General features: G+C 40.1%; 1 protein-coding gene across 5 annotated transcripts in view; it reads left to right on the top strand.

Moving 5' to 3' along the window:
• The window catches only part of PAK5 (p21 (RAC1) activated kinase 5), a 316773-nt gene that overhangs the window by 73514 nt on the left and 216095 nt on the right, over positions 1–27164 (top strand). Inside the window, exon 2 of one of the 5 annotated variants that reach the window (XM_053890436.1) lies at positions 16854–16954. The exons of the other annotated variants lie outside the window; for them this stretch is intronic. The gene's annotated coding sequence lies outside the window, so the exon portion shown is untranslated. The remainder of the gene's footprint in view (positions 1–16853; positions 16955–27164) is intronic. 5 annotated transcript variants of the gene reach the window in all.

The following is a 27164-nucleotide window of genomic DNA, read 5'->3' as shown; positions in this document are numbered from 1 at the left end:
GACGCTTAACCGACTGCGCCACCCAGGCGCCCCCAGATTTTTAAAGTGAAACTTCCAAGAATTGTCTTCATATACTTTGTCCTACCTTCCCGTAACTGGTAAACTCATTCCAATCTGTTTTTGCCCCCAAAATATCCCTGAACTGGATTTCCCTGTGGCCTCCCTCTTGCTCTGAGTTCCAGGTTCTTGTCTGTGTAACATTTGACCCAGGTAATCTCCGCACTGCCTCCTTTGCCTGAGCAACCTCCTCCACAGTCTGTTTCTCTCAACCCACTTTTCCTGTGGAGAGGAACCCACAGTTCCTCTCTCTGTGGATGATAGTCAACCATTCATAAGCTGAGGAATTGTTTCTATGTAGCGTATACCTTTGTGCTGAGATCCAGACTCTCACGTTCACATAATTGACACCTCCACTTGTATGTCCAATAAACAACCCAAAACCAACATATCCAAAGTGGAACTCTGCCTTTTCCCCTAACCCTATTCCTCTTAGCTTTTTCTGAAATAGAGGAAAAAGGAATCTTGTATTTGCTCATCCATTGTTCCTACTCTGGTTCTAACCCCACCACTCTTACCTGTGCCCTGTGGTAACCTGCAACAGTTCCCCTCATGTGCTAATCCCTGGTGCGTCCCCCACAGCGGTGAGAGGGGTCTTTTAAAAATGTAAATGAAATCATCACTCCCTCACTCCCCACTCTTCGGTCATTATCTGTAATATTTGGAATAAACTTAAAACTTTCTTATTTTTTTTTAGCATCTTGTAAGATCTGCCCATTTCTCTCCCTCTTAAGCCAGCCTTGTTCTGTATTGTCTATACCATAGTCACATTCATTGTCTTTACTGGAAACAAGATTTCTCCCTGAGCCCTTTGCATTAGCTGTTCCGGGTACTTAGATGCCCCTCACACCTTTACAGCTGGCTTCATTTTCATCTTTTGGGTTTCCAGTGACTGGTTACATCCTCAGAGGGAACTTCCTGCCTATCTGCTCTACGTCTCTTCCTTCTGGTTTTCTCTCTTCTGCTCCCCACTCATGGTACAAATTAAAATTGGAAAGGATACGTTCATTTTTGTTTTCTTGTTCTCACTCTCCTTTCGTGAACTCTAGAGGTTAGAGTTCTTAGCTGTTTTGTTAGCATCTCAGTCTCCAGAGTCAGGCTCATCGCTTGGTGTGTGGGTGCTCGATAAGTATTTGTTGGGAGACTGGATAATGTTTATTGCAGCATTGTTGTTAACAGCAAAAAATCTGGCCACTTTTTAAAGGTCCATCAATTTAATAGTGAAGTTACAGAACAATCCACTTGAAACCTCGATAAAGAAGTAACTTTGCGTGTGGTTATGGGAAACTGAAGAAATATTAAGTGGAAAAAGTACTGTTAAACATCATACAGACTTTACCATTTGTTCTTAAATGTAGCTCTGTATTTATATCTGCATGCATCTCTCTCTCTATCTCTTTCTGCGTGAATTTCCAGGATTTCTGCTGGGATTTCTTCCAGGGAATGGCAATGTAGAGTGAAAAGAATTTCTCTCATTTCATCTCTTTTTGAACTATTAGATATTTAAACTTTTATAATTTGCACATAGTCCTTTTATCACAACCTTGTTTGAAAACAAAGACCTTTTAAACCAGATTACAAAACTGTATGTATTCAGTCTACAAATATTTATTCATCATCTATGTACTAGGCACTACTATACAATAGGGATCCATTTTTTTCCCATAATTGGATATCTGAAAAAGAAGGTAAATATTGTGAGGATTTGTCTCTGAGGGTGGTGGAATTATGGTTGGATTTCATTGTGCCTTATTTCCAAATTTTTGATGGTAAACACAATTAAAGTTGTAATCCAGTTATTTTTAGAGGCATTTAAATGCTTATATGGGAAAATACTCATTAATCATTTTGGAACAGTCTATTTAGCCAGGTGCATCCTTTTTGATGGAAAACATTGATTGTATAAATACCTTTGGTGTAGATGCAGTTATAAAAATATGTGTGGTACTTACAACTTAGAAAGTTTATAAATATGCAACAGTTCCCAGTAGGAAACACAAAACTCAATCTTGCTTTTCTTTGCCTAGAAACTGATTTCTTTAACAGTCTTGGTGACACGTTCATCTTGGAAAATGAGTACCCAAGGGAGCTTCAGGATCTTCTGTTAATTGCTAATATTTGTAACACACACCTGAGGGTATTTATGGAAGCCACATCTTGAATCCAGAAGGGCAAAGCTCTCTATGTGGTGGAAGCTGAATTATAGTGGAGTGGGTGCAGTGGAGGTCTGAGGGATGGAGGGAGTGTACATCTCATGGGAGAAGAAAGATAAAAATATGCAGTAGGAGAGGGAAGGCATGGTGGAATGGGAGACAGAGGGAAAGCCATCCAGGGAGCCTCACGGACTAAAGTTGGGATTTTTGTTTTATTGGCAGTGTGTAACTTGGAGGGGGGAAAAAGACAGCTGTCAGATTTGGGGACTTTAAGGGAAAATGAAATGCTCTCTTTCAACAAGTATCATTGTGACCAACTTTTCAAAAACAAGGCAAGCACAATGTGTGTCCACATTTCTTCACAGTTTCCTTTATCTTCTCATTTCCAATGACCTATTTGTGCATTTTATCTTAGCCACATTCTCCCAAGGTCACACTGGGAGTCCTGGCCAGAAACACCACTGCCTTCAACACAGGTGGTTGTGTATGTCCTACTCTCTGACCAAACCTTCTATCCTAGTTCACCTGCTGTATTCTCCCACAAGTGACGTTTCTCCTTCATCAAACCACTGGTCTGTTAATCCGCATTTTTCTCTCTGTATCCCTGTCCTGTTTCTCTTTGTTATTTATGCTGAGATTCAGTGATTTACATCCACATCCTTGTATGTGGATGTATCTTCATCAACTCTTGTGCCTTTTTCTCCCTGTGAAACTTCTCGTAATTCTAGAATGCTGAGTCTTCCCTCTTACCACCTGAAACTGACTTAGGTCACCCATGGATACCTCTAGGTAACCTTTTGGTATAGGTACCCTCACCCACAGATTATTTAGTACAGGACAAATAATCCAGGACAAACTGATGTCCTTTACAGAATATTCTTATCTTTTAAAAACACTTGTTTACTCATTTGTTTCATGCTTTTGCTACCAAAGATTGATAATCACAAGGTTACGATTAAAGTTCATATCCCTAGGAAGTTAGTCCATTGCGGCAGAGTAAATTTTCAAATATTTGCTGAATGAATGAAGTTAGCTCTAATGAGAACACAGAGAAGCAGAGGGAGTGGCCAGTTGGTGGATATGATTCATAAACTCTTCTACCTATAAGGCACAAAATGGCATCTCTGTGGTGCTGAGAAATTGATGAGACACTATCAGTTATTTAAAAAACTTCCCCCTTAAGTTTTCAAGGTACTCTGCTGATGTAACAGAGTAATTGATTTAGTCTCTTTCCTCTAAGCAAGCAATCTAAGTTACCTGCCTGCTAACTTTGTGCCAGTGTCTTTGATTGATTCATACCATGATTGAGTCGTAGAAGGATTTCAGGTGCCAGCTTCCACTTGATCTGAGGTTAATTCTATCTCCTGTAACCTACGAATCTCTCACATAGTCTTGCTTTCTGAAAATACTGCATTGCCAGGGTTACTACTATAACGTGTCGTAAAATATAAATGGGTTGTCAGTCACCCCTGAAATGGTAATATACTCTCCAGCTTTCTATTCAAATATGTTTCTTTGGGCTTGTTTCTTTGGGGCCTGTTATTAGGTATTCTCAAAAGGATTGTCTTCACTTACGCTTCGTGAAAATTAAGTTCAGAGATGTGTCTTCCAAAAGTTACCATCCCACTTAAAAGGTTCCTGGCAATTCTTGGATACATCTTCATGTGAAAATAACTCCTTTTACTGTTCATAGGCTGAGGAATAACGGCAAACAGCACTTCTGAAAGGCACTTAACTCACGGCTCTGTTGTAGAACTATTGTGACTTTGTGACACAAAATATTGTCTCAGTTTAGGGGCCAGAACCAGGGATCTTGTTCACTAGGATTACCAAGATGTTTTTCCTCCTTAGATATCGTAGTTTGGATTCTGTAACTTTCTTGTTGTTTGGAATAGATCCTTTAAATACTCAATAATCCCCATTTTCCTGCCAGTGTAAAGCTGTCAGAAATACTATCTTCTTAAATTGTTCACTCATTTTTATTTTATTGATTTTTAAATGTTCATTTTGAGAGCAAGTGTGAGTGGGGGGGGTGGTAGAAAGACAGGGACAGGGGATTTGAAGCAGGCTCTGCGTTGACAGCAGTGAGCCCAATATGGGACTCAAACTCATGAACCACGAGATCATGACCTGAGCCGAAGTCGGACGCTCAACCTACTGAGCCACCCAGGTGCCCCTATTCACTCACTTTTAAATTTATCTGTCTAATAAATACAGCATGTACTGTTTGCAGTGAGAGTATCCAAAATAGTCATCAAACCCAGTCCTGCCCCTTAAGGTGCTTATGGTCTAGTGAAGGACGTAGGCAGATGAGTAAGAACAAGAACATGGTAGAGATTCTGAGATAGAATGCACTCTTCCCTCCCAAATGCCTCTGACTTTGTTAACTGAAAGGTTTTCAGGAAGAAGCAGCTTCATAAAGAAGGTTTCCCTTGGATCAAGTCCTCAAAGACAAAGCGTTCCAGGGATGTGGGAAGCAACAATACCAGTAGAGGCAGCAGCTTGAGCAAAGCCATGGAGGTGTGACCCAGTCAGTAGGGAGAGGTCCCTAGGGAAGTTGCTTTTATGCCGCCCCTGGCTCATCCACAAAATGTCTTTTTAAAGGACTCTTTCTTTGCTTTATTTCCAGGCCATAGCCCTTGGATATAAAGCAGGTTTATGCAAACTAACTATAAGAGTGATTTGGTCTGAGCACCAGTGTCTTGTTTGAAGCTATACTTTTTTTTTTTTTTTTTTTTTTTTTTTTTTTTTTAAAGAACTGGTGTGTTGTTTGTACCTGCTCATCCCATCCCTTGAGTGCTTTGCTGCTCTCCGAGTCAGGTTGACGGCCAGCCTGCTACACAGGTGGCAGAGAGACTTGACATGCAGAGAGAGGTAGAACTGGTATTTGGAAGTCCCGTGTGTGTGAGGTGGTAAAGACAGAGGGTATGAATGGGGCACACTCCTGCCTCTGTTGACATGTGCCAGAATCACAGGAATCCAAGATGATTGAACATTTTCCTTTAAGTGATTGGGTGAGTGGTGGGTCATTCACTAAAACTACTCATGGAAGAGAAGATGGAGCATCTTTGTGAGGAGTCCAACTGTAGACAGATGTGTGGACTGTCTAATGCTTGAAGTCGTGCTGATGGACGTGTCCAGGAATCAGGGAATTTGGAGTACATGTCTAGAGCTTAGAGGTGACGTCTGGACTAAAAATTAAGGTTTTTAAGATCTGCAAGTGGCTAATGGCAGTGAATGAGCACAATAGAGGGAGAAGAGAAACCTAAGAGATGCTAAATATGGGATGCAGATGCTACTCTCATTTAAGGGGAGGGCAGATGAAATGGGTCTAAAAAATTGATGTCATGAAGGAGGGGCAAAATCAGAAGGAGGAAGATCAAGGAATATGGGAAATGTAACCTACCCATTCCCAGTGCTGCAGAGAGGTGAGGGAAAAGGAGGACTAGATCCCATGGCTTTGTAAATAGGGACTCAAAATCAACTCTGTTAGAGATATCAAGGGGCAGTGACAGTGGGTGATAAAGAATGAGATGGCCCACTTTTATGAAGCTTGATGATAAAAGGGAAGAAAAATGGAGTAATGACCAGATGGGTTTTGGGAGAAAACCAAAAAGCTGTTCATAACATCAAAGGGAATTGGGCACAGTAATGCCTATGGCCCATCCCCTGACCTGTGTGACCTTGCCTATACAATTGGAAGCTGCCCCTTAGTCCTAGACTGTGGTGCTATTCCCTGTTACGTGTTGAGACACCTTAACTTTTTCGTTTTCCTCTTAGCCTTGATTGGATCTGAGACCAACTGTGTAGTTGGGGAAGTTTATTTTCAGAACTAGTCTCTCCCCTTTCCCCATCTTTGATCCAAGATCAGACTATAAAATAGAACTCTTCGCAGGTGGCTTATTTTAGCAGCCACTTTCCCTGCGGGTAATGTTCCTACCCCAAGCCTTCTGTCCTCCCTTTCCCTCATGTCCTGGAATACATTTCTCTCTCCCCTGTCTTCCTCTTCCCACGCTTCACCTCAAAATAAGAACTTCTCTTTCCATTTGCTCTGTGACAGCAAACAAATCACATGAATTGTTTTGTATAAGGTGCTATGGCTTAATAATGGTGTGGTATCGTTTGTGTCTTAATGTTGGATCTCAAAGCCTTGAGCCAAAGCAGCTGGTTGCAGGAATTTCAGACATCACAGCAGAGCCAAGATAGGAACTTTTGTGGGTACAGTTGGCTTTGCCTGGGAATGTGGCAGGCTCTTTAGCTGTCATGGATTGCTATTGGGCAATTAGGGTAGAAGGTTATGCTGGGGAAGAAGGTTCCTTAAGCTGAATTCTCTGACACCCATCTCAACTTCTTAAGGCTGATGCTTATTCATTTGCTTGCATCTTGGGTATAGAGACACCCCCCTTCTCTGATTTGCATCAGCATCTTTTTGCAAACTCATGTGGTTAAGATTACAGGGAAATGAGCCATTTAGTCTTGATATTTAGTTGATATCATTCCTGGGGCAGTTTTTGACTGGTGATAGTCCATATGGTCCTCAGGAGTGACTTTAAAATAGTCTCTGGAGGTTCAGGGAGAGGGGATGCTTTATTTCAGCCTCTCCTGGAGCCTCCGCAAGAAATTCAGGAGACAGTTCCTTTGCTTGCCCCTAGAAATCCTGGTCTGCCCAGTCTTCTCCAGACTACCCTCTATAGGACCAGGAATGGATGTTCAGGCTGGTGCTAGCAACCTCCACTAAATGTATTGAACCCTTCCTGGTCCAGGGAAGGTCAAGCTTGCGGTGGTCTTGAAGTCCCCTTGAATGTTAACTCCAGATGATGGAAAGAGTTAACATTTGATTTAAGTGATACTTTATGAAAAACAGAAAAGAAAGGTTAAAGGAAGCTTTTTTTCTTCCTGTTGGAAGAATGGAAAGTTAAGTTACTTTTTAAATTTAGAGGGTAAATACTCACACCTTGAAGAGCCTAATGTTGCACTGGAATTGTGAGGGCATTTGGTGTGTATTTTGAATGGAAGAGTATTTTGATAGCCATCTGTCTCCAAGAAATGCAGCCTAGGCAGCAAGATGAAGCAAAAACGACATTCTTGGATTGAGAGTTGTGAATTAGGCATAACTTCCATCACAGATAGTGTTCCATAAAGAAGAAAGTGCATGGAGAGATTGTCTAGAAGTGTTCAGAGTATTTGAATGAACTTGAATGTTGAGATGTATTTGAGTAACTGAGGGCTTGACTTTGTGGCAGTGAGCACATACTTCTACAAATAATTGATCACTTCAGTCCAAATTGCATACTGATAGTTTGTAATGCAGCTTAGCTAGGAATACTCTTAAGGCCTTCTGGTGGCCTTATTCTAATTGGTGCATCCCCTTCTGGAGGCTGCACCTTGACAGGTGCATCCCTTTCTAGAGGCTGCACCCTAAGAGTTAGTTGAACCTTGGTGAGTACATGGAGAGATGTCTGAGGACAGGATCTGGGTCTTTATTTGCTTGTATATCCTTACACATCCCAAGTTTGTATTTGATGCCTATTAGAAGCTCTGGCACCTGAAATTCACCTGCATGGCTGTGTTCCCTTAGTACCTGGCTCAAAGTGAGTTTTACCCCCTTGGGTTTAAATGCTCTTCTGTTGGCTTTGTCAGTGATGAGATAGCTCTGGGATTAAGCTGAATCTTGGAACCTCTTTGATTTGTATCACATGAAGAATAGGATGGAGAACTTGAAGTGTTGGATGGAGTCAGGCATAAATTGGCCCAAATGTCTAATTTCAAACAGTTGTAAAAGCATGTCAGTGGCTTAGCTGTGAAGAGAGACTATGAAGACAAGTCACTTTGTATGATGCTTTGGCTTCAAAGTAACAACCAGGTTCATCTGTGTGCTCCATCTGCCAAATGTACCTTGGAGTAGAGGAACCTTAACTTTCTCTTGTTTCTCAAGTTGGCAGCCAGCACTTAATGCTTCTTTCCCCCATTTTGATCATATTCCCCCCACTTGGATTTTAACATAGCTGAAGCAGGTTGGCAGTTTAGGACTTGGGTAGTGGTGTGGAAGGATTGGACCCTAACCTTGATTTAAAGCTTGTCTGGGTCTGTAATGTGTCCTGACAAACTTTTTGGAAATCTGTCAGGGTGAGATTTCATGAAGAGACCAAGTATCTACTACAACAAAAGGCTAAGCCATGATATATCCCTGCCTTTTTACTGGAGATGCATTTTCTGAGGTTCCTTGGTTGAGATTCCTTGGTAGTTCTCAGTATAATGTATCTCCGTTTCTGTGCATTAGCAATGAAGTTGCTGCTGTAGCCCCATGATTGAACATGCTATTACATCACTGGTACAAGATCCCATTCAATGAAATCAGTGCTCCCTTTAATTTAGGTCTGTTTAGAGAAAACAAAGAAAATAGTGTAGTTTTTCATTTCTGTAATAGCCTTGGCTTTGGTTTATCCAGTGGTGTTTGTAGACACACACAGTGTTGTGCCAGAGCCAGCTCATTTTCAGCCATTATTACAAATTATGTAAACGCAGAAATTTTAAAAAGTAATAAGCATTTAAAACCCCCTCACTTCCTCATTATTTTACCATGTTTGACTACGTCCTTGCAGTTTTTATGTCCATTGCATGTATAGGGAGGAAAGACTACATAATGGTGTGTTACTGTGCATCTTGTATTTAGCAGCATCAAGAACTTTTTTTTTGGAGAGCCAAGTTGTTCAACATTTACCAGCGCAGTGCTGGAAGCATGCACACGCACTTACACTGTTATATGTACATGCAAATCCTTTCCATAACCACTCAGACATAGGTGTCAGTTTGTCTGTTTCATACATGAAGAAATGGAGACTCAGAGCATAAGTTACTTGCCCAAAGAACCACGCTCGTGCCGCAACTCTCACAACTCTCTCGCAACTCTCACAAACTGAAAGTAAGCAAGCAAGCATAGGGAGTGACAAGGGAAGACAGAAGCTGCACTGGAATAGAAGTAAAAAGCCAAGATCTGAAGGAAGAGCAAGAGGCGGGGAGGGGGTGGGGGAGACGGAGGCATGGACAGAGTGGGGTACAGCCAATGCAAAGGCACAGAAGTAGGGTCATGTGTTTCTGAGCACAGCAAGGATGTTTTGGAGGGCTGGAGTGGAGAGAGGGGGAGAATTTTTTTTTCTTTATTTTTTTTTCCAGTTCCCTCATTTTATTTATTTATTTATTTTCCAATATATGAAATTTATTGTCAAATTGGTTTCCATACAACACCCCGTGCTCATCCCAAAAGGTGCCCTCCCCTCCCTCCCACCCCCCATCAACCCTCAGTTTGTTCTCAGTTTTTAACAGTCTCTTATGCTTTGGCTCTCTCCCACTCTAACCTCTTTTTTTTTTTTTTTTTCCTTCCCCTCCTCCATGGGTTTCTGTTAAGTTTCTCAGGATCTACATAAGAGTGAAAACATATGGTATCTGTCTTTCTCTGTATGGCTTATTTCACTTAGCATCACACTCTCCAGTTCCATCCATGTTGTTACAAAGGGCCATATTTCATTCTTTCTCATTGCCACGTAGTACTCCATTGTGTATATAAACCACAATTTCTTTATCCATTCATCAGTTGATGGACATTTCGGCTCTTTCCATAATTCGGCTATTGTTGAGAGTGCTGCTATAAACATTGGGGTACAAGTGCCCCTATGCATCAGTACTCCTGTATCCCTTGGGTAAATTCCTAGCAGTGCTATTGCTGGGTCATAGGGTAGGTCTATTTTTAATTTTCTGAGGAACCTCCACACTGTTTTCCAGAGTGGCTGCACCAATTTGCATTCAGAGGGGGAGAATTTAAAGAGGTGAGAAAAATAGGGCTAGATCACTGACCACCTTCATGAAACCACACAAGTGACTTCGCTCTCTTGGACTTAATTTTCTGATCTGTTGTGTGGGTCTCTTCATGCTTGCAGTGTGAATAAACTGATGGTAATATATGTGAATTCACTGTGTTTACATATAGTTTCCCATTAGTGAAGCTAAGCCACTACCATGCTTGTTATCGGTGCTTTTTCCTTTTGACTTAAAATCATTCTCTCTTAAAATGATACTTTCCCTGCCATCTTTACAGCAATATGATGAGTGATTTGGAAATACTTAAATATACCCCTTAGAACTAGTACCTAATAGCTTACTTACATCTACGTAAAATCCACAGCGCAGTGCAGCTTAAATCCATCTGGGATTTCAGGGGCCTATCTTTGGCTATGGTAGAATCCCAACAGGATGCTCTTGTGACACTTTTCCAATGGCCAGTCACATGGCTCATGCAGTAATAGTAAAAGAAAAAAAACAAAACAACAACAAAAAACAACGAAATGAATTCTGTATTTTGAAAATATGGGTCTTCTGATTATTTACCATTCATTATTCATAAAATAGTTTGCCAAGTCCTCTTATCTGCATATCGATTTGTAGATCTATCTTAGAGTATAGTTAATAAGAAAGGTACAACATAATAGGCTTCTGCGGTTTTGGCAAATGTTCTGTTTCTTCTTACATGAGTATGTTCAATTTATCAAAACTGAGCAGGATGTATGTTTGCTTTGTGCACTTTACCATGTATGTGCTATACTGCCATTTTAAGACCATTTTTCTTAAAATAATGAGTAGGATTTCAACAGAGAGGAAAGTGTGTGCTCTACTGGACCACAAAAGCAAGACACCAAATGAGGTGAGGCTGGAGTTAGCATGGATGTGACCTGCGTGTCACAGGGGGATGGATCATTGTACAATATGTAAATGTTCACTGAACACTTATTGTGCCCCAGCTGGAAGACCCTGAGGGCTAGGTACCCTAAAATCATTTACAACCCACATTCCCCTTGCCTACCTTTTAAAATCAAAGTTGGGAAAGCTCAAATACTCAATTTATTAACCTTGCCAGCTAGGCATGGCAATCTGTAAGCTGTTGAAAGGGCGTCCAGAAAAGCCTTTTCAAAAGGGGGAGACCCACTAAACGTACCCCCCAATCCTTTTGTCTTTTGCCTTCTCTTTTCTTCATCCTGCTGGAATGGGGTGATAGCACCCAGAAGCAGGTCAGCTGTCTTTCAACCATGCCATGACAAGTGTCAGGAAAGAGGCTTGTGTACTCAGAATGGAGGCTGGACAGATAAGAAGAGTGAAGTCCCCTGGGCAAGTTCTCCTCATTGGTTGGTCAGTATGACAGGCAGGCAACATGAGTCAGAGATGTGTGGGTCAGTCTATTTTAGGACACTGTCTTTCAGACCTTGAGCCTGCCCAAAAAGTTGCCCTTTGGGAATTTCAACATGTTTATATACAGACGTGCTACTTTTTTGAAGAATTATTTAGGTATTTGTTTTTATATACTGGACATAAGCTTGCAAGCAAGAACACATGATCAAATTAACCTAAGTTTTGTTGACCACCAGCTTTTTCAAAGTTACTGGCAGAAGGTTTTTACTGATTCAAACACTTTTCTCTCCTACTCCTTGGACTCCCACCCCCACCCCACCCCCAAGATGATAATCTCATGTCCTCTTAGTCTTGGAGTTGTTCTCTCTAGAAGGAAACATTTTCAACATTTCCATAACTGGAGAGAATATTTTATCTTTACTTGGAGACTTGATAATTTTCCAAGGAGACATACTCAGAGGGAAATGGAAAGACTGGAAAAGAATTTGATAAACTTGGAAAGTTGACAGAACAGATGCTGTGATTTTTTTCAGTTGAGCTAGCACATTTTATCACAGCCATTTTGAAGCTGAACATTGAAATTCTTTGCACACCATCATTTGTCACCAAACTTTTTATTTGTTTGCATTTTGTTGTTATAATTGGACAAGTCATATGTGAGTATACTAAGGCATGGTGATAATTTAAATAATGCAAATATAGTTGTGTATTCATTTGCCAACTTTGAGGAGAAAAATGGATTCAATATGTTTAATAATTATGGATGAATATTTTTACATCCTTTCCTAGAAGACTTGATTAATGTCTGGACTTGCCATGATCATAGGGTACAGATTGGGGGAATGTTTACGGATTTTGATATTTGAAGCTGTAACTTGATATAGGTGTTTTGAGAAGATACAATGTAAGTAAGAGGGAATCTCATATGATATGAAGAGGTGCTGCAGTTATTGGAAAAGTAGGATCATATTAAAATGAAGAGAATGTTCTTCCCTTGAAACTAAGCTGCATTTAGTTCAATTTAACAAGCATTTGACCAATTTGTTCCCTTTATGTGTCTGTAAAGAGTGAGAGAATTTAGGCAAGTAGGATTGTGAGATGCCAAGCAGTGGTGTGGCTCCAGGTCTTGTGGTTTTCTCCTTGCATTTTGCTTGTGGTCCACTTCCACTTGGCAGAGACTGCCTCTGCTTCCCTCCCTCCCTTCCACCCACCCACCCTGGGGCTCTTGAACTAACACCAAACTTCCTGCAAACCCTGAGCTCAGACCCCACCTCCTCCCACCTGATCTAGGAGTTTGCATCTCCAGATGAGCCTTACATTTTCCAGGGGTATTCAGAGTATTTTTATTTGTTTATTTATTTTTATTTTCAGTATTTTTATTTTTTAAGTAATCTCTATACCCAGTGCAAGGCTCAAACCCCAAACTCCAAGATCAAGAATCACATGCTCCATTGACTGAGCCACCAAGGCTCACTCAGAGTGTTTTCTTGCCTCCTCATTCTCAACCCACAAATAGCATCGTCTTCCCACCCCTTGGCTTTCCCTTCAAGCAACTGAAAAACCTCAAGTGGTTTTCCTCCAAAACCTCCATATTGAAATGCCTGTGCATTCTTCCGTCCTCTCTTCAGCCTCAGTTGAAGTTTTTTCTCATCCTCCCTTCTTCTAGGTCTCCACTTGGAACCCCATCAATGGCCAAGCTCTCCCTGAAAGTGAGAAACTAGCCCCCAAACCCAACAAGACATTTTAAGCCTCCATCCACCAGACTTCTGAAGATTCTCCATTACTTCCTCTTGACTCTCCTCCTCACCATTCCCTTGAGGTTTTCTTCACTTCATGGAGATCTTTTTCTCTGCCTTTATCTTCAGGCTACCCCCTCTCTCTGTAATTGTGTCCAGCCCTAGGGCTCTCAGTGATCCTCACAATGCCTGTCACCCAGTCTGTGTCTCCCAACTCTGCCCTCTTCCATGAGCACCAAAGCTGCATTTCCAACTTGTGCTAGATGTCTCCACCTGGGTGATATCTTAAAAATACATCCCTAACCAAATTTATTTTTAGCCCTGTCTCATCTTTGAAGTCACTCTCCCATCCCCAATCCTATATCTCCTCAGTGGCAGACCCCAAAGCAAAAATTAAGCTTCTGGGGCACCTGGGTGGCTCAGTTGGTTAAGCATCAGACTCTTGATTTCAGCTCAGGTCATGCTCTCATGGTTCATGGGATCTAGCCCCACTAGATTCTCTCTCTCTCTCTCTCTGCCCTCCCCTGCTCATGCACACATGTGCACTCTGGCTCACTCTCTGTCTCTCTCTGTCTCTCTCTCTCTCAAAATAAATAAACTATTAAAAAATTAAACAAAATTCAGTATCATATTATAGAAATATAGCATCAATAATAGTCCTTTTAGGGCCTATCAGTAATAGTCGGTTGAGCATCCAACTTCGGCTTAGGTCATGATCTCACGGTTCTTGAGTTTGAGCCCCAAGTTGGGCTCTGTGCTGACAGCTCAGAGCCTGGAGCCTGCTTCAGATTCTGTGTCTCCCACTCTCTCTCTGACTCTCCCCCATTTGCACGCTTGCTCTCTCTCAAAAATAAGTAAAACATTTTAAAAAAAGAATAGTCCTTTTAATTAAAGTTTAGACCAGTAAAAATCTTTAGTATTTATATTCTTTGTGTTTTCTAAGATTCATGTGTTTGGTTGTGTCATTGTAGATTATTGAGAGGAGAGTAGCATCTGCTATTCAATTTTATTTTTTACCTTTTCATGGGACCTAAATTATGATTTCACTGTAGAATTGTAGTTGATTGATGTACCCCATTTCTTGCCAAAGTCCTACATTACGAATAATTTGATTCATGCGTTGATGGGCAATTGGGATAGTTAGAAGAATTTTACAGATGGGAGATTCTTAACATGATTAAATCTATTAAGGAAATGAGAGCACTTTTGGCCTTCAGAATCTTCAAAAGCATCATGTTAAATGAGACCCAACCAACAGAATATTTCTAACTCTCTTTCTGACTTAGAGTATTCACATTGTATTGCAATTAAAAATTGAGTCCTAGAGTTCATAAACTTATATTTGATTTAGAGATTCATATATAATACTTTTAACCTGTGAAATAAATATCATTAGTCTCTATTTTAACACAATGTTCTGTAGCATATCCTGATAGGAGAAAACAAAATAGACTCCTTTCCTGAGGGTAAAAATAACTATCTTCTTGAGAGTTAATAATAGAATCCAAGATATTGATATGGAGAGGTTCTGAGTTTCTGGCACCTTGCTTAGAATTGATGAGAAAGAATTTCAGAATATTACACAATGTATAGAGGCAGAAATGGAAGAAAGACAGGGTACCTGAGTTCATACTTCAGGATGGGGGTGGACAAAGCATCTATGTGAACTTGGAATAACTATAAATATGTATACATGTCTAATGATAGTTTAGTTGATATATTGGTGCCTTTTATGTCAATACTCTAATTTGTCCCATTTTTTCAGTTTGGCAAAGAAAAAAAAGGGGGGGAAATATAAACAACTATGCATACTCTCTAGTTAGCTTTGGAAGCATGGTTGGGGATCTCCTCTGAGACATCTCTGAGATGTGCTAACATCATAGCAGTTAGCACATCTCCGATTTATAGTCAGGCTTTCTACTAGACTCAAGTTCCTCTTGAGAGCAGATCCTGTGTTTTCCTTACTGTATCTATAATGCCTGGTGCAAAGTAAGTTCCCAGGGAAGACTTCCTTAATGAATGAATGAGAATGGGAGTCAGAAGTTGGCATCTCCAGTAGCTCCCCACTGTCATGCTGCTGTGCGTTTTGTGTAAGAGGTGAGGGAAGATACTCTCAAAGTACTGCCTGCTGCCCATATGTCATTGATCCTAAAGTACCTATTGTTTCATATTTTAACGTCCCCAAAATACAGTGAAGGGCATGCTGTGGTTTTGTGTGTCCTACCAAGATAATTGTATGATTCACAACTGATGGCATCTGAAATTCAGTGAAAGTACATTGTGTTGAAAGTACATTGTGTTGAAAGTACACTGTGTTGAAAGTACATTGTGTGAAATTCAGTGAAAGTACATTGTGTTTATCAGGGTATAAAATGAGAACAAGGTAAGAGGCACTGAGTGGGTTGGGTTGGGATAGTGAGGGGGAAGGAAGGTTGCAGTGTTAAGTAGGATGGTCAGGGTGGGGATTATAGAGAAGAGGAGATCTAAGAAAGACTACAAGGAGGTAAGGGAAGGAATATGTGGATATCTGAAAGGAGAATGTTCTAGGGAGAAGGAATATAGTGCAAGGGCATGAGTGTACCTGACTGCCCCACACCTAAGGAACTAAATAGGAGGCATCTGTGCCTGGAGCAAGGGGGAAGTAGTAGGAGATGAAGTCAGAGATGGAATGAAGGTTGGGGAAGTAGATCTCGTAAGGTTCTGAAGGTCATTGACTTTTGCTCTAGTGACATAAGGGGCCCATGCAGGGTTCTGAGCAGAAATTTGACTTGATTTGAATTTTCTTTGTTAAAAAATAAACATGTATCCTGTCTGGTGGCCAATAGCAGACTATATAGGGACAAGGGAAGAGACTAAGAGACCTGCCTTGAGTCTCTGACATGGATCTGGGGGAGAGAGGATGGTGGCTCAGGACAGGTGGTGACGACAGTGGAGGATGTGAAAAGTAGTTGGAACCTGGATATTTTATTAAAATGGAGCCGGGCACCCTCTCTTCCTGAGGGACTAGACACTGGTGTGAGAGAAGGACAGGGTCGAGGACAATGCCAAGGTTCTTGGCACAAGAAACTAAAAGGGAGGACTTGCCCTTACCTCAGTGAGGACAGCTGTGGATAGAATGAGTTTGGGAGAAAATATCTGGAATCCAGGTGTGGGCATGTTGAATTTGAGTTAGCCTGATGGCAAGTGATCTGAATAATGTCGATATTGTCCAACACTGCTGGATATTAGAGTCCCTGAGCTGGGAAAGAGGTCTGGTCTTGATATGCCTTAGTGTAGCATATCCTGATTTAAGCAAATGTATGATAAATGTTGTAACTTACTTGCTCCTTGAAGCCCCACAACAAGCAAAGACAACATCCTCTCAACTTCATTGTCATGATCAGATAGCCTTCTCTGGGGGAGTGGTCACATTTAGACCTGCTCCACAGAAACCTTTCTAAACTTTCTCTTTGCCTTTCTTTACACCTTATTTTAGACAGACTATCCTTTCTCTCCGTGGTAAATTCGTGAAGGATCACTTGTACCTTTCTCCAAGGCCTGCCTACTTTGTTTGTTCAAATCCCAAATTGAATCAGTGATGGGATCTGTTTAGAAATGGGGACAATTAAGACTTAGTGCCCTGCGAAGGTCTTTTCACCTGATGATGCTATACAGCAGTATTTGTGTCAGTGTTAGTGGTTAAATTAAAAGAAAACTCAAATGGATAGTAGACAGTTTTTCTTAATTGCAGACCATGCTGTAATAGGCACTGTCCATTTCCTGAAAAAAAGAGAGAAAGTCTGAGACCTCTGTCAATAAAAGAAAAATAAACATCAGCATCACAAGAGCCAGGTAAGTAAAGGAACAATGCATTAGGGTTGTGATGATATATGAGAAGATTAAGTCATAATTACTATATGATTATAACCTTTAAAGCACATGATATATGGATGGAACACCAAGGAAGTTAAATCTCTATCTTAACATTAAAATGGTTATGGCATATAAAAAGGCTTGTTCAGAGGAAGCTACTATCCAATGCTTGTATGGTTTAAGCTAACAGTCTCCAAGGGGTTATGTGTGAACTAGATGATATAAGGGGTGTGGGAAGAAGATAACTAAGATGTGTAGCTTAGATGTATATTTTAACCTAGATACAGATATTAATCTTTCTAATATTTAAAATATAGATTAGCACTAATAAAATATGGTTCTACTAAAATGTAGATATATTGATGGATAGGACGAATTGTATTTGAGTGATGATGTATATAGTATAAATGTCTCAGCATCCTCTAGGACCTAGATAATATTTGTTTTTGGTTGTGAGAATATTATTTTCTATTCAAACTGGAAATAGAGTTAGTAGCAGAATAAATAAACATTGCTTTGAATATCAAAGCTGAAGAAGCATGAAGTGATTTTTCTTATTTTTGGTAAATATTGGCTTAACTTTGTAAATTTCACCCTTTTATATCCTATTTCTTTCTCTTTTTATCTATAATTTTCCTGATGTAATTTAGTGTTTCGGGAAAGTGAACAAGAGGTAAAGAGAGTTCTAGAAGGGTTATTAATGTGACTCTTTCATCTGATTTTGTCCCATACTAATTGCAACTCACTAGGAGCTGCCTTTCCCCCCACAAGTCTAGAAAATTCATTTTTGGTCCTTTGGCATCATCTCCAGACTGTGCAGAAAATGTGCCTCATGATAACAGTAGCTAGCTCCATGAGAGATTGTTTTAGAGATGGTGCTGTTAAGAATTGGAAGTCTAGTTTAGTATGTTAAAATGTGAATTTTATCATAGAACATACATATTGGAAATAGATGTCAAATACAAATTCATATATGTATTATTTTATTCAGAATTCAGTTTCTTTGTTATTTGAGCTATTAGTAAAGAGCATAGTTTTAGTTAAGATGCATTGATACATTTGCCCTTTGCTGCTAATTGAAAATAAAGGTCTTTAGCAAATAACTTACTAACAATGGTACTTAAATGTTTAGTTGTAATACTAAAGTGACTTTAAGGGACTGTAATAAATTTCCCCTGAAATATTAAAGTTTATGTAAATATAATTTTAAAAAATACATAAAGGTGGGCATATATATATTTCAGTATACAAAGGTGGGAAAATATGTGAGGGAGGGACTTTGCATCCCTTCCCCCACCAATGCCAAGTTTTAGAATTGGTAGAATTCTAAAGGAAGGAAGAATTACAATCTATTAATTTAATGCAATACTAACCAAAATGCTAATGTAATTCTGTGAAGTATAAAATCTAATTCCAGAATGTATCTGGGAAAGAAAATGCTCCCAAAACAAAACAAATGAATAATGTGAAAAAAAGAACAGTAAAGAAAGTTTACCTAGCCAGATACCAAAATTTACTATAATAATTTAAAAAGTAAATTATGAACAAACTTAATTGTATTGCTTAGAGATATGTATATTATATAAAATATGTGTGTATGTATGTGTGTGTATGTGTGTATATATGTATATGTGTATATATATATATACACACACATGTAGATTTATATACGTGTGTGTGAATGGTTACCTGAAAGTTCACTTTATGCTGTTCATTACACTGTACATATAAATTGATTGCCCTTTCCTGTGTTATTTTGTATTTCACAATAGGAAAATAATTGTGATCTAGATCCAGGAATAGACAAATATATTGGTGGAAAGAATTGGTAGTTGAGAAATGGACTCCTGTTTATATGAGAATTTAGGTAGCATTTCCATTTAGTTTAGAGAGGGTGAAAAATCAAATAAATGGGACCATGTAGAAAGATCATCCATGCTTCATTATGTATAGCAAAAGTCAGTTAAAGAACCAGGTGTAATAAAAGAAATAAAAGTATTAAAAATAACATTTGAGAACTTGTTTGTAATCATGGTAAGTTTGTAATACTCCTGAGGCTTAAGAGATGTTAAGACAAAAAACCCCATATCAATAAATTAAATATTAACCTACTTACAGTTCTTTGGATTAATATTTTAGTTAAAAGTTACAGACTTAAAAATAAATACGCATTTTTAGGGGCACCTGGGTGGCTCAGTCAGTTAAGTGTCTGATTTTGGCTCATGTCATTATCACGCAGTTTGAGATTGAGCCCTGCCTGCATCAGGCTCTGTGCTGATGGCTCAGAGCCTGAAACCTGCTACGGATTCTGTGTCTCCCATTCTCTCTGCCCCTACCCCTCTTGCACTTTGTCCCTCTCTGTCTCAAAAGTAAATAAACATAAAAAATATTTTTAAAAAACACACGCAATTTTAAAGGGATTTTGCCCAATTAATAAAAGCACTCTCCAGAAATTCCTTCATCTTCATACTCACAGAGCTTCACACAGACCTGTCCTCATGCTCAGCCTTCCCAGCCCTTGTTATAATGCAGGAAATACCCTTGCTTGTTGACCCCACAGTTTTTGCTCCAGATTGCACATCCTCAGCTTGGTCATTTTTCCTTTTACACTAGGTTTTTCTCATCACACTATATGTATAAATTGATAGTGCTTATCTCAAAAAAGCAACAAGACCCACCGCTGGCAATGGCCCTCATCTTCCATCCTAGCTTTCTGCCATTTCTTTTGCCCTTTCTCCCTGAGATTTAGGAAGACATATACATACAGTTCTACTTATTTCTATCCATTTACTCTTGATTTTACTCAAGTAATTCGTTTCCAATTACAATAACTGATCTTGTCAAGGAAACCAGCTACCTTCGTGTTGTCAAATCCAATGAACACTTTCTTTTACTCCTCCTTTATGTCTCAGGTGAAATATTAAACCCACAGAGATATCTCCCATGTCCACCATACCTAAAGTAGCACTAGCCCCTTTCTACTTCTTTCAACCTTTTGTTTTCTTCCTGGAACATCTTATACTAGGGGCTTATAATGAATGTATCTTTTTTGTCTATTTAATTGCTGTATGACAAACTGTCCCCCAAACAACAAGTGTTTCTCCTCTTATGGTTTCTATGGATCAGGAATTCAGGAGCAACTTCACTGGGTCTCTCATTCATGTTCCTTCATGAGATTATAGTCAGAGTATTATTTATTAGGGCTGCAGTCTCTTCTGAAGCTATTGATGGGTTTCGGGGTCAGCTTTTCAGCTTTCTTCTATGGCTGTTGTCAGGAAATCTCCATTCGTTCCTCACCACATAGGCCTGTCTATAGGGCTGCCCAAGTGTTCTCCTCATGGACATCTGCCTTCTCCCTGAGCAAACGAAGGAGGCATGTTGACACACATTGGTTGAATGAGTAAATGGATGGATATACTACTAGACAGCAAAAATGGAGGTATGGAGTTGTTCAGACAAGGGATGAAATTCTGCCTTCTCCTTTCTGCCCTGAACTTTGAGCATATTAATTTCTATGAGCCTAAGTTTTGTCATGTCACCTGTGTTCTGTTAACACCTATTTTCACAGGAATACTATGAGGATGAACTGAGATTGCATATACAAAGCACTTTCTTGAGAATTCAGTACAAAGTAAGCATTCAAATTTTAGTTTACCTGATTTTCCACTGTCTTGCCATTTTCCCCAACACTCTTAACAATAACCATTTCTCCACTATATGATGTCAGAATTTTAAATGCAACTCTTCTCATGATAAATTACTTAAATGATCAGTATTTGAAGAAAAATTTATTTACATTCCATTGGGGGAGATTTAGCATGAATGTATAATCCCTAGCTATTAGGTACCCCCCAAGAGGATTCTAATATGTATATGGGGGAACAATTAACAAATGTGTCAGATGGACAGCCAATTTTTCAGTGTAGGAAGACTACCTGCAGTTTAGAGTCGATATTCTGTCTAAAAGAAATGAATATGATAATACTTGCACCTAAAGGAAAATGAAAGGATTCTATAGTTACACCATTTATTCCTATGTGAACTGACAGCAGGGTGAATTTGGAAAATTGTTTAGTGAAGGGCATATGAGGCCATGGGACTCTGTGCATGGAAAGGAGCTGTTCAACAACTTTGATTGAATCCCAAACTGTAACAGACTTCACCCAAGCTGTCCTGAAACTTGATAACATGTGAGTGAGTATACTGATGCTGTTCTTTTTTTTTTTCTCGAAAGAATCCTAGGTGTAATTTATATTAATGAAAGGCACAGGTGTACATTTTATGGTTATATGAGTTTTCACAAATGTATAGATACGTACAATCCACACTCCAATAAGGATAGAACATTGCTGTCACCTTAAAATATTCTTTATGCCCCTTCCCAGTCATTTACCACACCCCCCAAGGTAACCCTTGGTCTGATTTCTGTCATCACTACATTAATAGCCTATTCTAGAAAGTATGTACTGTCACACCTATAACTATACCTTTGAGGTCCATTGTTGTATATTATCCGTAGTTCCTTCCTTTTTTCTTTGAAAAAAGTATCCCAGCATATGGGTATACCACAATTTGTTGATCCACTCATCTGTTGAACAGTTGTGTTGTTTTTGTTTTTTGGCTGTTATGAATAAAGCCTCAATGAACTATTTTGCACATCTTTTCTTTTGGGTAAATACAGAGGAATGGGTAATAAGGTTAGTGTTGAAATTGTTAAGAAACAGCCAAGGCATTATTGAAAGTGGTTTTACTGTTTTATACTCCCACCAGCTGGGTAGGAGCTGTCCAGTTGCTGAACCCTTCTAACATTTGAGGTTGACTGCCATTTCACTTTTAGGTATACATAATCTCTCCTAGTTAGGTTATATGCATACTCCAGTTTTCTCCAGTCACAACTTTTGCTTTAGTTTCATAAGAGATTTTGGTCTTTGTTTCCTTTTTCTCCCAAACTCTTCTAGTCAGAAGGGTTCCCACCAGATGATGGTGATGGTCTCCTCCAGGGCACGTCTCTAGCCTGCTGGCACTTCCCAGCAGGAAGTGAAACACCTTGTGAAAACACAGGATGTTTTAATCTCCTGCAAAATGGGACACCTCAAGCCAAGGTGTTTTCATCACCTGCAAAATGGGACACCGACAATAACCACCTAGTTGTGGTCATGTGAGAATAAAATGATAAAAATTATTGTGAGAATAAAGTATTAAAAGCACTTAACCAAAGGTACCTCAGGGTCCCAACTCTGCTATCTGTTATTATCATGATGGCTGTTAGAATATTAATGTCTCTATTGTCACTTCTGGTGCCTACTAACTTGGCTCTTTCCCACCTTCTGCCTTTGCTTGCCATATGCTTTTAATTTCTTTCTTTTTGTTCTCTGTTCCATTTCACAGAATAGCCATATTAACTCAACATGTAATCTTCAGGGTTTGGGGTTTTCTTTTTCACTTATAAGACCAGTTAAGAGAAATGTGACCTACAGCCAACAAAGGTGGGGGGGAAGTAACATATAATTTACTAGCATAACATGCACTCACTGTCAAATGCTTATCATGTAGAATTGAAAGAGAAAAAAAGGACAAGCCATGTCTCTTTCTACTGTTGCATGTTGTAGTTCTTGGGGTAAAGCCAGCTCATCATCTAGACAGATCCTCATGAGTGGCCTTCCATACCTTGTTGAATTCATCATAGCCCCTTTTAATTTCGAAGGGTAATGAATCTAATTTCTCAGCATGTTGACTTCTGTATCTTAGTTTGAGTTTTCCCTGCAGACCTTTGAGGAGACTGTGTAAGGTGTACTGGAGTTTTCTCCACTGAGGGGTGAGGAAGTTGGGATATTTATCAACAGTTGCTTGTTTGAAGATTGCTCTTGGAGTCAACTCCCTGGCACTTCCAAATGGCCGTACACACAGGCTGAGCACCACCTCCTTGAACCTCCAGCCAAGGGAAGCAGGGGTAACTTGCTAAGTGAGGAAAGTCTCTGCTGGTGCCCCCAGTGTGGGCCCAGGGGATATGCATGGGCACTGACAGCATCTGCTTTCTTACTTCTCAAACACCAATGCATGTTAACCACATTTAGTACAGAGACTAATGTATGAAAAATAATAGTGCTGCTTTATTAATATTCAACGAGACTCCTGACCACCAGGAATTCCAAATGTGTGTTCTGACAATGACAGCCTCTCTTTGTGGTTATATCCTGGTGTGAAGTCAGGTTATCTTCACAAAGAGATTGGGGCTTTCAGAGCTGGTGACGTGAGCTTCTTGGCTGGTGTCCTTAAGCTCTGTAGACCAATGGCATCCATCCCTGAGCAGGGCTTTTCCTTCATGGGGACAGCCTTGGGCACTCCTGTAAAACACTCAGTCTTGAATCTGATTCTGTTTTTGTCCTTTTACTGTAGACACGTGGCTGACCACTCTCCTCCTCCTAACCGTGCAATTGCTCAGACATAAGCGTGAGGGTTATAATCATAATCCAATTATACCTTCCCCAGGTCACCTTAAATTAGTTCTTAGAGTCACCAGTAATCTCTTAGTCACAGCTCCAGATGGTTTCTCTTCTCCGTGACTTTTGGATTCTTTGTCCTCTCTGCACCAAGGTTACATTTAATTTCAGTTTTGGGGAGATTCTTTAGTGTTACCTCCACCTAGCTTCCTGCTAATATTTTCTTCACAAAATTTGGAGAGTTAGTTAGAAACGCAATCATTTATTTAAAAAAAAAAAACATTGTTGTCTGCTCATGCTTGACACTGCCATAGTGGAAAGAGCTCTGAACTATGTTAGTTTGAATGCTATGAAAGTAGCAATATCTGACCACTTTTGACCTATAAAATAAGTTTTATATGGGTCTGCTGACATAAAGGCAGTAATTTTCAATGTAAAAACTGAGTTAAGGGGCGCCTGGCTGGCTCAGTCAGTTAAACATCTGACTCCTGATTTCTACTCAGGTCATGATCTCATGGTTTGTGAGTTTGAGCCCTGCATTGGGTTCTGTACTGACAGTACAGGGCCTGCTTAGGATTCTCTCTCTCCCTCTCTCTCTTCCCCCTCCTGTTCATGCGTGCACACTCTCTCTGTCTGTCTCTGTCTCTCTCTCTCAAAAATAACCATGAAAAACAATAAAAAATAAAAACTGAGTCAAGATGTCTGTGTTACTATGATGAGGCTTTTATGTGGCTGTGGCTTCTTGTCTCCCTCCCACCTGTTTGGATCTTACTTACTCACATGTAAAACGGGTTTGGCTAGAAAAATTCTAAGGAGCTTTCCAACAATAGTAGTCTTTGGTTTTATGAATCTTAAGAGAGGCAGGAAGGCTCCAGGATGTGGGTCACTGCTGTGGCTGCCACAAGAAATCCTGCTTCAGGAATCTTTTTCATATTATATATCTACAGTCTTAGGAAAATGGTCTTTCCAGGTATCTGTTTACTCCTAGGAGTTCTCCCCTCTCCTTTTCTAATGTCTTCCTTATTGGACACTTTTTTCTTGCCCTCAAGACTGCTCTAGTCTGAGCTGCCTGTTCCCATGACAGCCTTAAGCAATAGGAGACTCTGGTGACTTGGCATCCATTGATCCTACCACCTTTACACCTTTCCTCACCCCCTTCATGTCCTTTCCCCCTGTTCCAGCTCAGATTCTAGTCTCACCTCCATTATTATAGCTCCTTTCTTGCCTACACGTGGTATACATTTCCCCTTTCTTCTTTTCTCTGCACTTGGCCACATTCTAGCCCTGATTACATTCAACTCTTGACTCACTTGCTGCCTGCACTTGCCCAGCTAAACACAGCTGGAGAAAACCCTACCACTGTGTTGGCTGGTTTCACTTTCCATTCATGACCACAAACCACCCAGGAGCCCTTTGAGCTGCTGGGCATCTGATGATACTTCCTGAATCCATTTGGTCTCTTGTCTTAGGTACCTGTTCCATACTTTCTCTTCTGTCTCATTTCTACTTGTACCTGATATTCTTCTTGTTTCATGAAGAAAAGAGAAACCATCAGAGTAGAATGCCCCCTCGCCACCACCATCACACTACCAATTTTGATTCTGCATCTATGGTCTCTGCCTTGTTACCTTTTCTCTGAATGAACTGTTTAGTTCTCCTGCCAGGGCCATAGGGTCAAACCTTCCACTTAGGAAGCAGAGTGCCATCCTTTCTTGCTTGCACTCTCAACTCTTCCTCTCTCCTGAACCATCGGTTTTACCTTTCGGCATCACCCACATTTATGCTTATTTTTTTCCTTTTAAAACATTCTCTAGAATTTCCAGCTATCATCCCCGTTTTTCTATTCCCCTTTAGAACAAAATTCCTCAGTAGAACCATTCACACAGTTCTGCAGTCACATCATTGCATGGTCTCCTAGTTCTGTATTCCACCAGCTACTGCTGATGACTTTGGACCAGTTTCAGTTTTTAAAGAGCTTATCCCTCTAGAAATAATGCATCTTAATACCAGAGGCCAACTCACATGGGGGAATGGCTGGTTTGTGGTTTCAAACAGATGAAAAGAAGATGAAGAGTAGGCATATATTTAGAGAAAAGTGAAACCATTCAATTCCATCACCTTTGTTGAAGCATTTCAGTTTACTCCATACCTTCAATGTGCTCTCTCTAGCCCGCAGCTGAGCTAAAGGCACATTAAGTCTGTCTAACTGGGCTTGAAGGAAAGCTTGGAGACCATTTGTTCTCTTAAATCTCTTTGGTTTGCAATTGTCAGATTCAATTTTGAGGTGAAGAGTTCAGAGCGTCATTGAAAGTTAGGAAAAGGGGAAGAGCTATAGCCCAATCTGATAAATTATGTCAAAGTCTTCACCCTGTAGCGGTTGTAGCAAAGAAGTATTTTTAGTCTGATAGCTGAGGGGTAGAGCATGTCACAGGGACACCGTATATTGATGCAGACTGGCTGGGATACAGAGGAATTAGTATACTCTCTGCCTTGTATTTTGATGGCATGCTTTATTCCATGGGCAAACTTTGCAGGTAAGATTGGAAATCTTACATCCACACACTTGGAAATGGGTCTGCTTCAGTGTCCCTATAGTGATGCCATGGTTCAAGTCACGCCCTGTCTGCCTATCTTTGCATTCATCTAACAAATGGTAATTATGCCACATTTGCTGTGCTGTGCGTCTGATTAGTTAGACGTTCAGGCCTAGTAAGTTATAGCTCTGTGGTCATTGGCTTATTTTGAAAATGTTTAAACATTGCAGTTAGAGGGAATTCAGGGAAGGTGTCAGTCTGGAAGGCATAGTTTATTATCTTTTACAATCCTCTTACAAACATGGGGCAATTAGATAGCAAAGCTGGAAATCCACGGACAATGATTAGAACAAAACTAGGTGACAGGCTGTCCCCTTGAATCCCAAGTATAAGTAAGACAGGCCAGACCCCCAGTGCCACAAGACCTGCTTGGTATCCATGTGTAGCAGGAAGAAATAAGGGGAAGGAGCAGAGGGACTGAAGGACTACCCAACTGAGACATCTAAAACTAGGCAATAGGTACCCGGTGGAAAGTGTAAATATTGCCTGGAAATGTGTTTCTTCTTTAGTCTTTTTTTTTTTTTAAGCACTTACTGATTGTCCACATTCTGCCAGGCCCAGTTTCAGATACCAGAGAGAGCATGTCAAGCATGATAGAAAAGGTCTCTCTATTTTTAGGGTTTTTAAAGTTTGTTTTTTTTTTTTTAATTTTATTTTGAGAAAGCGAGAGAGAGAAAGCAAGCAGGGGAGGGGCAGTGAGAGAGGGAGACATAATCCTAAGCAGGCTCCATGCTGTCAGCCCAGAGTCCCAATGCAGGGCTTGAACTCCTGAACTGGGAGATCATGACCTGAGCCAAAATTAAGAGTTGGAAGCTTAACCAACTGAGCCACACAGGTGCCCCTATTCTTAGGTTTATTTTTATGTGGAGCTTATGTTCCAGAAGAGAAACATATAGACAAAATTTTGGAGACATGGGTGTGCTGAAGAAAATAAAAGGGCAGTGGGAAGGGGCCTTGGGTGTAGAAGTTCTGTTATTACAGAATAAATAGAGATTTACAAATTCCATTGAGGGGGTGACATTTGAGTAGACCAATAACTTAGGGGACCCAATTTAATAAAGAGAATGATTAGGAAAACCTTTGCTATGATCTGAATGTTTGTGTCCCCCCAAATGTCATATGTTGAAGTCATGATTCCCAACAGTGAGGGTATTA

Source organism: Panthera pardus, unplaced genomic scaffold (genome assembly GCF_024362965.1).
Source record: "Panthera pardus isolate Hobbes unplaced genomic scaffold, ASM2436296v1 HiC_scaffold_25, whole genome shotgun sequence".
Classification (NCBI taxonomy): Eukaryota; Metazoa; Chordata; class Mammalia; order Carnivora; family Felidae; genus Panthera; species Panthera pardus.
Note: the sequence above shows the minus strand (reverse complement) of the source record. Positions and strands in the feature narration are given on the sequence as shown.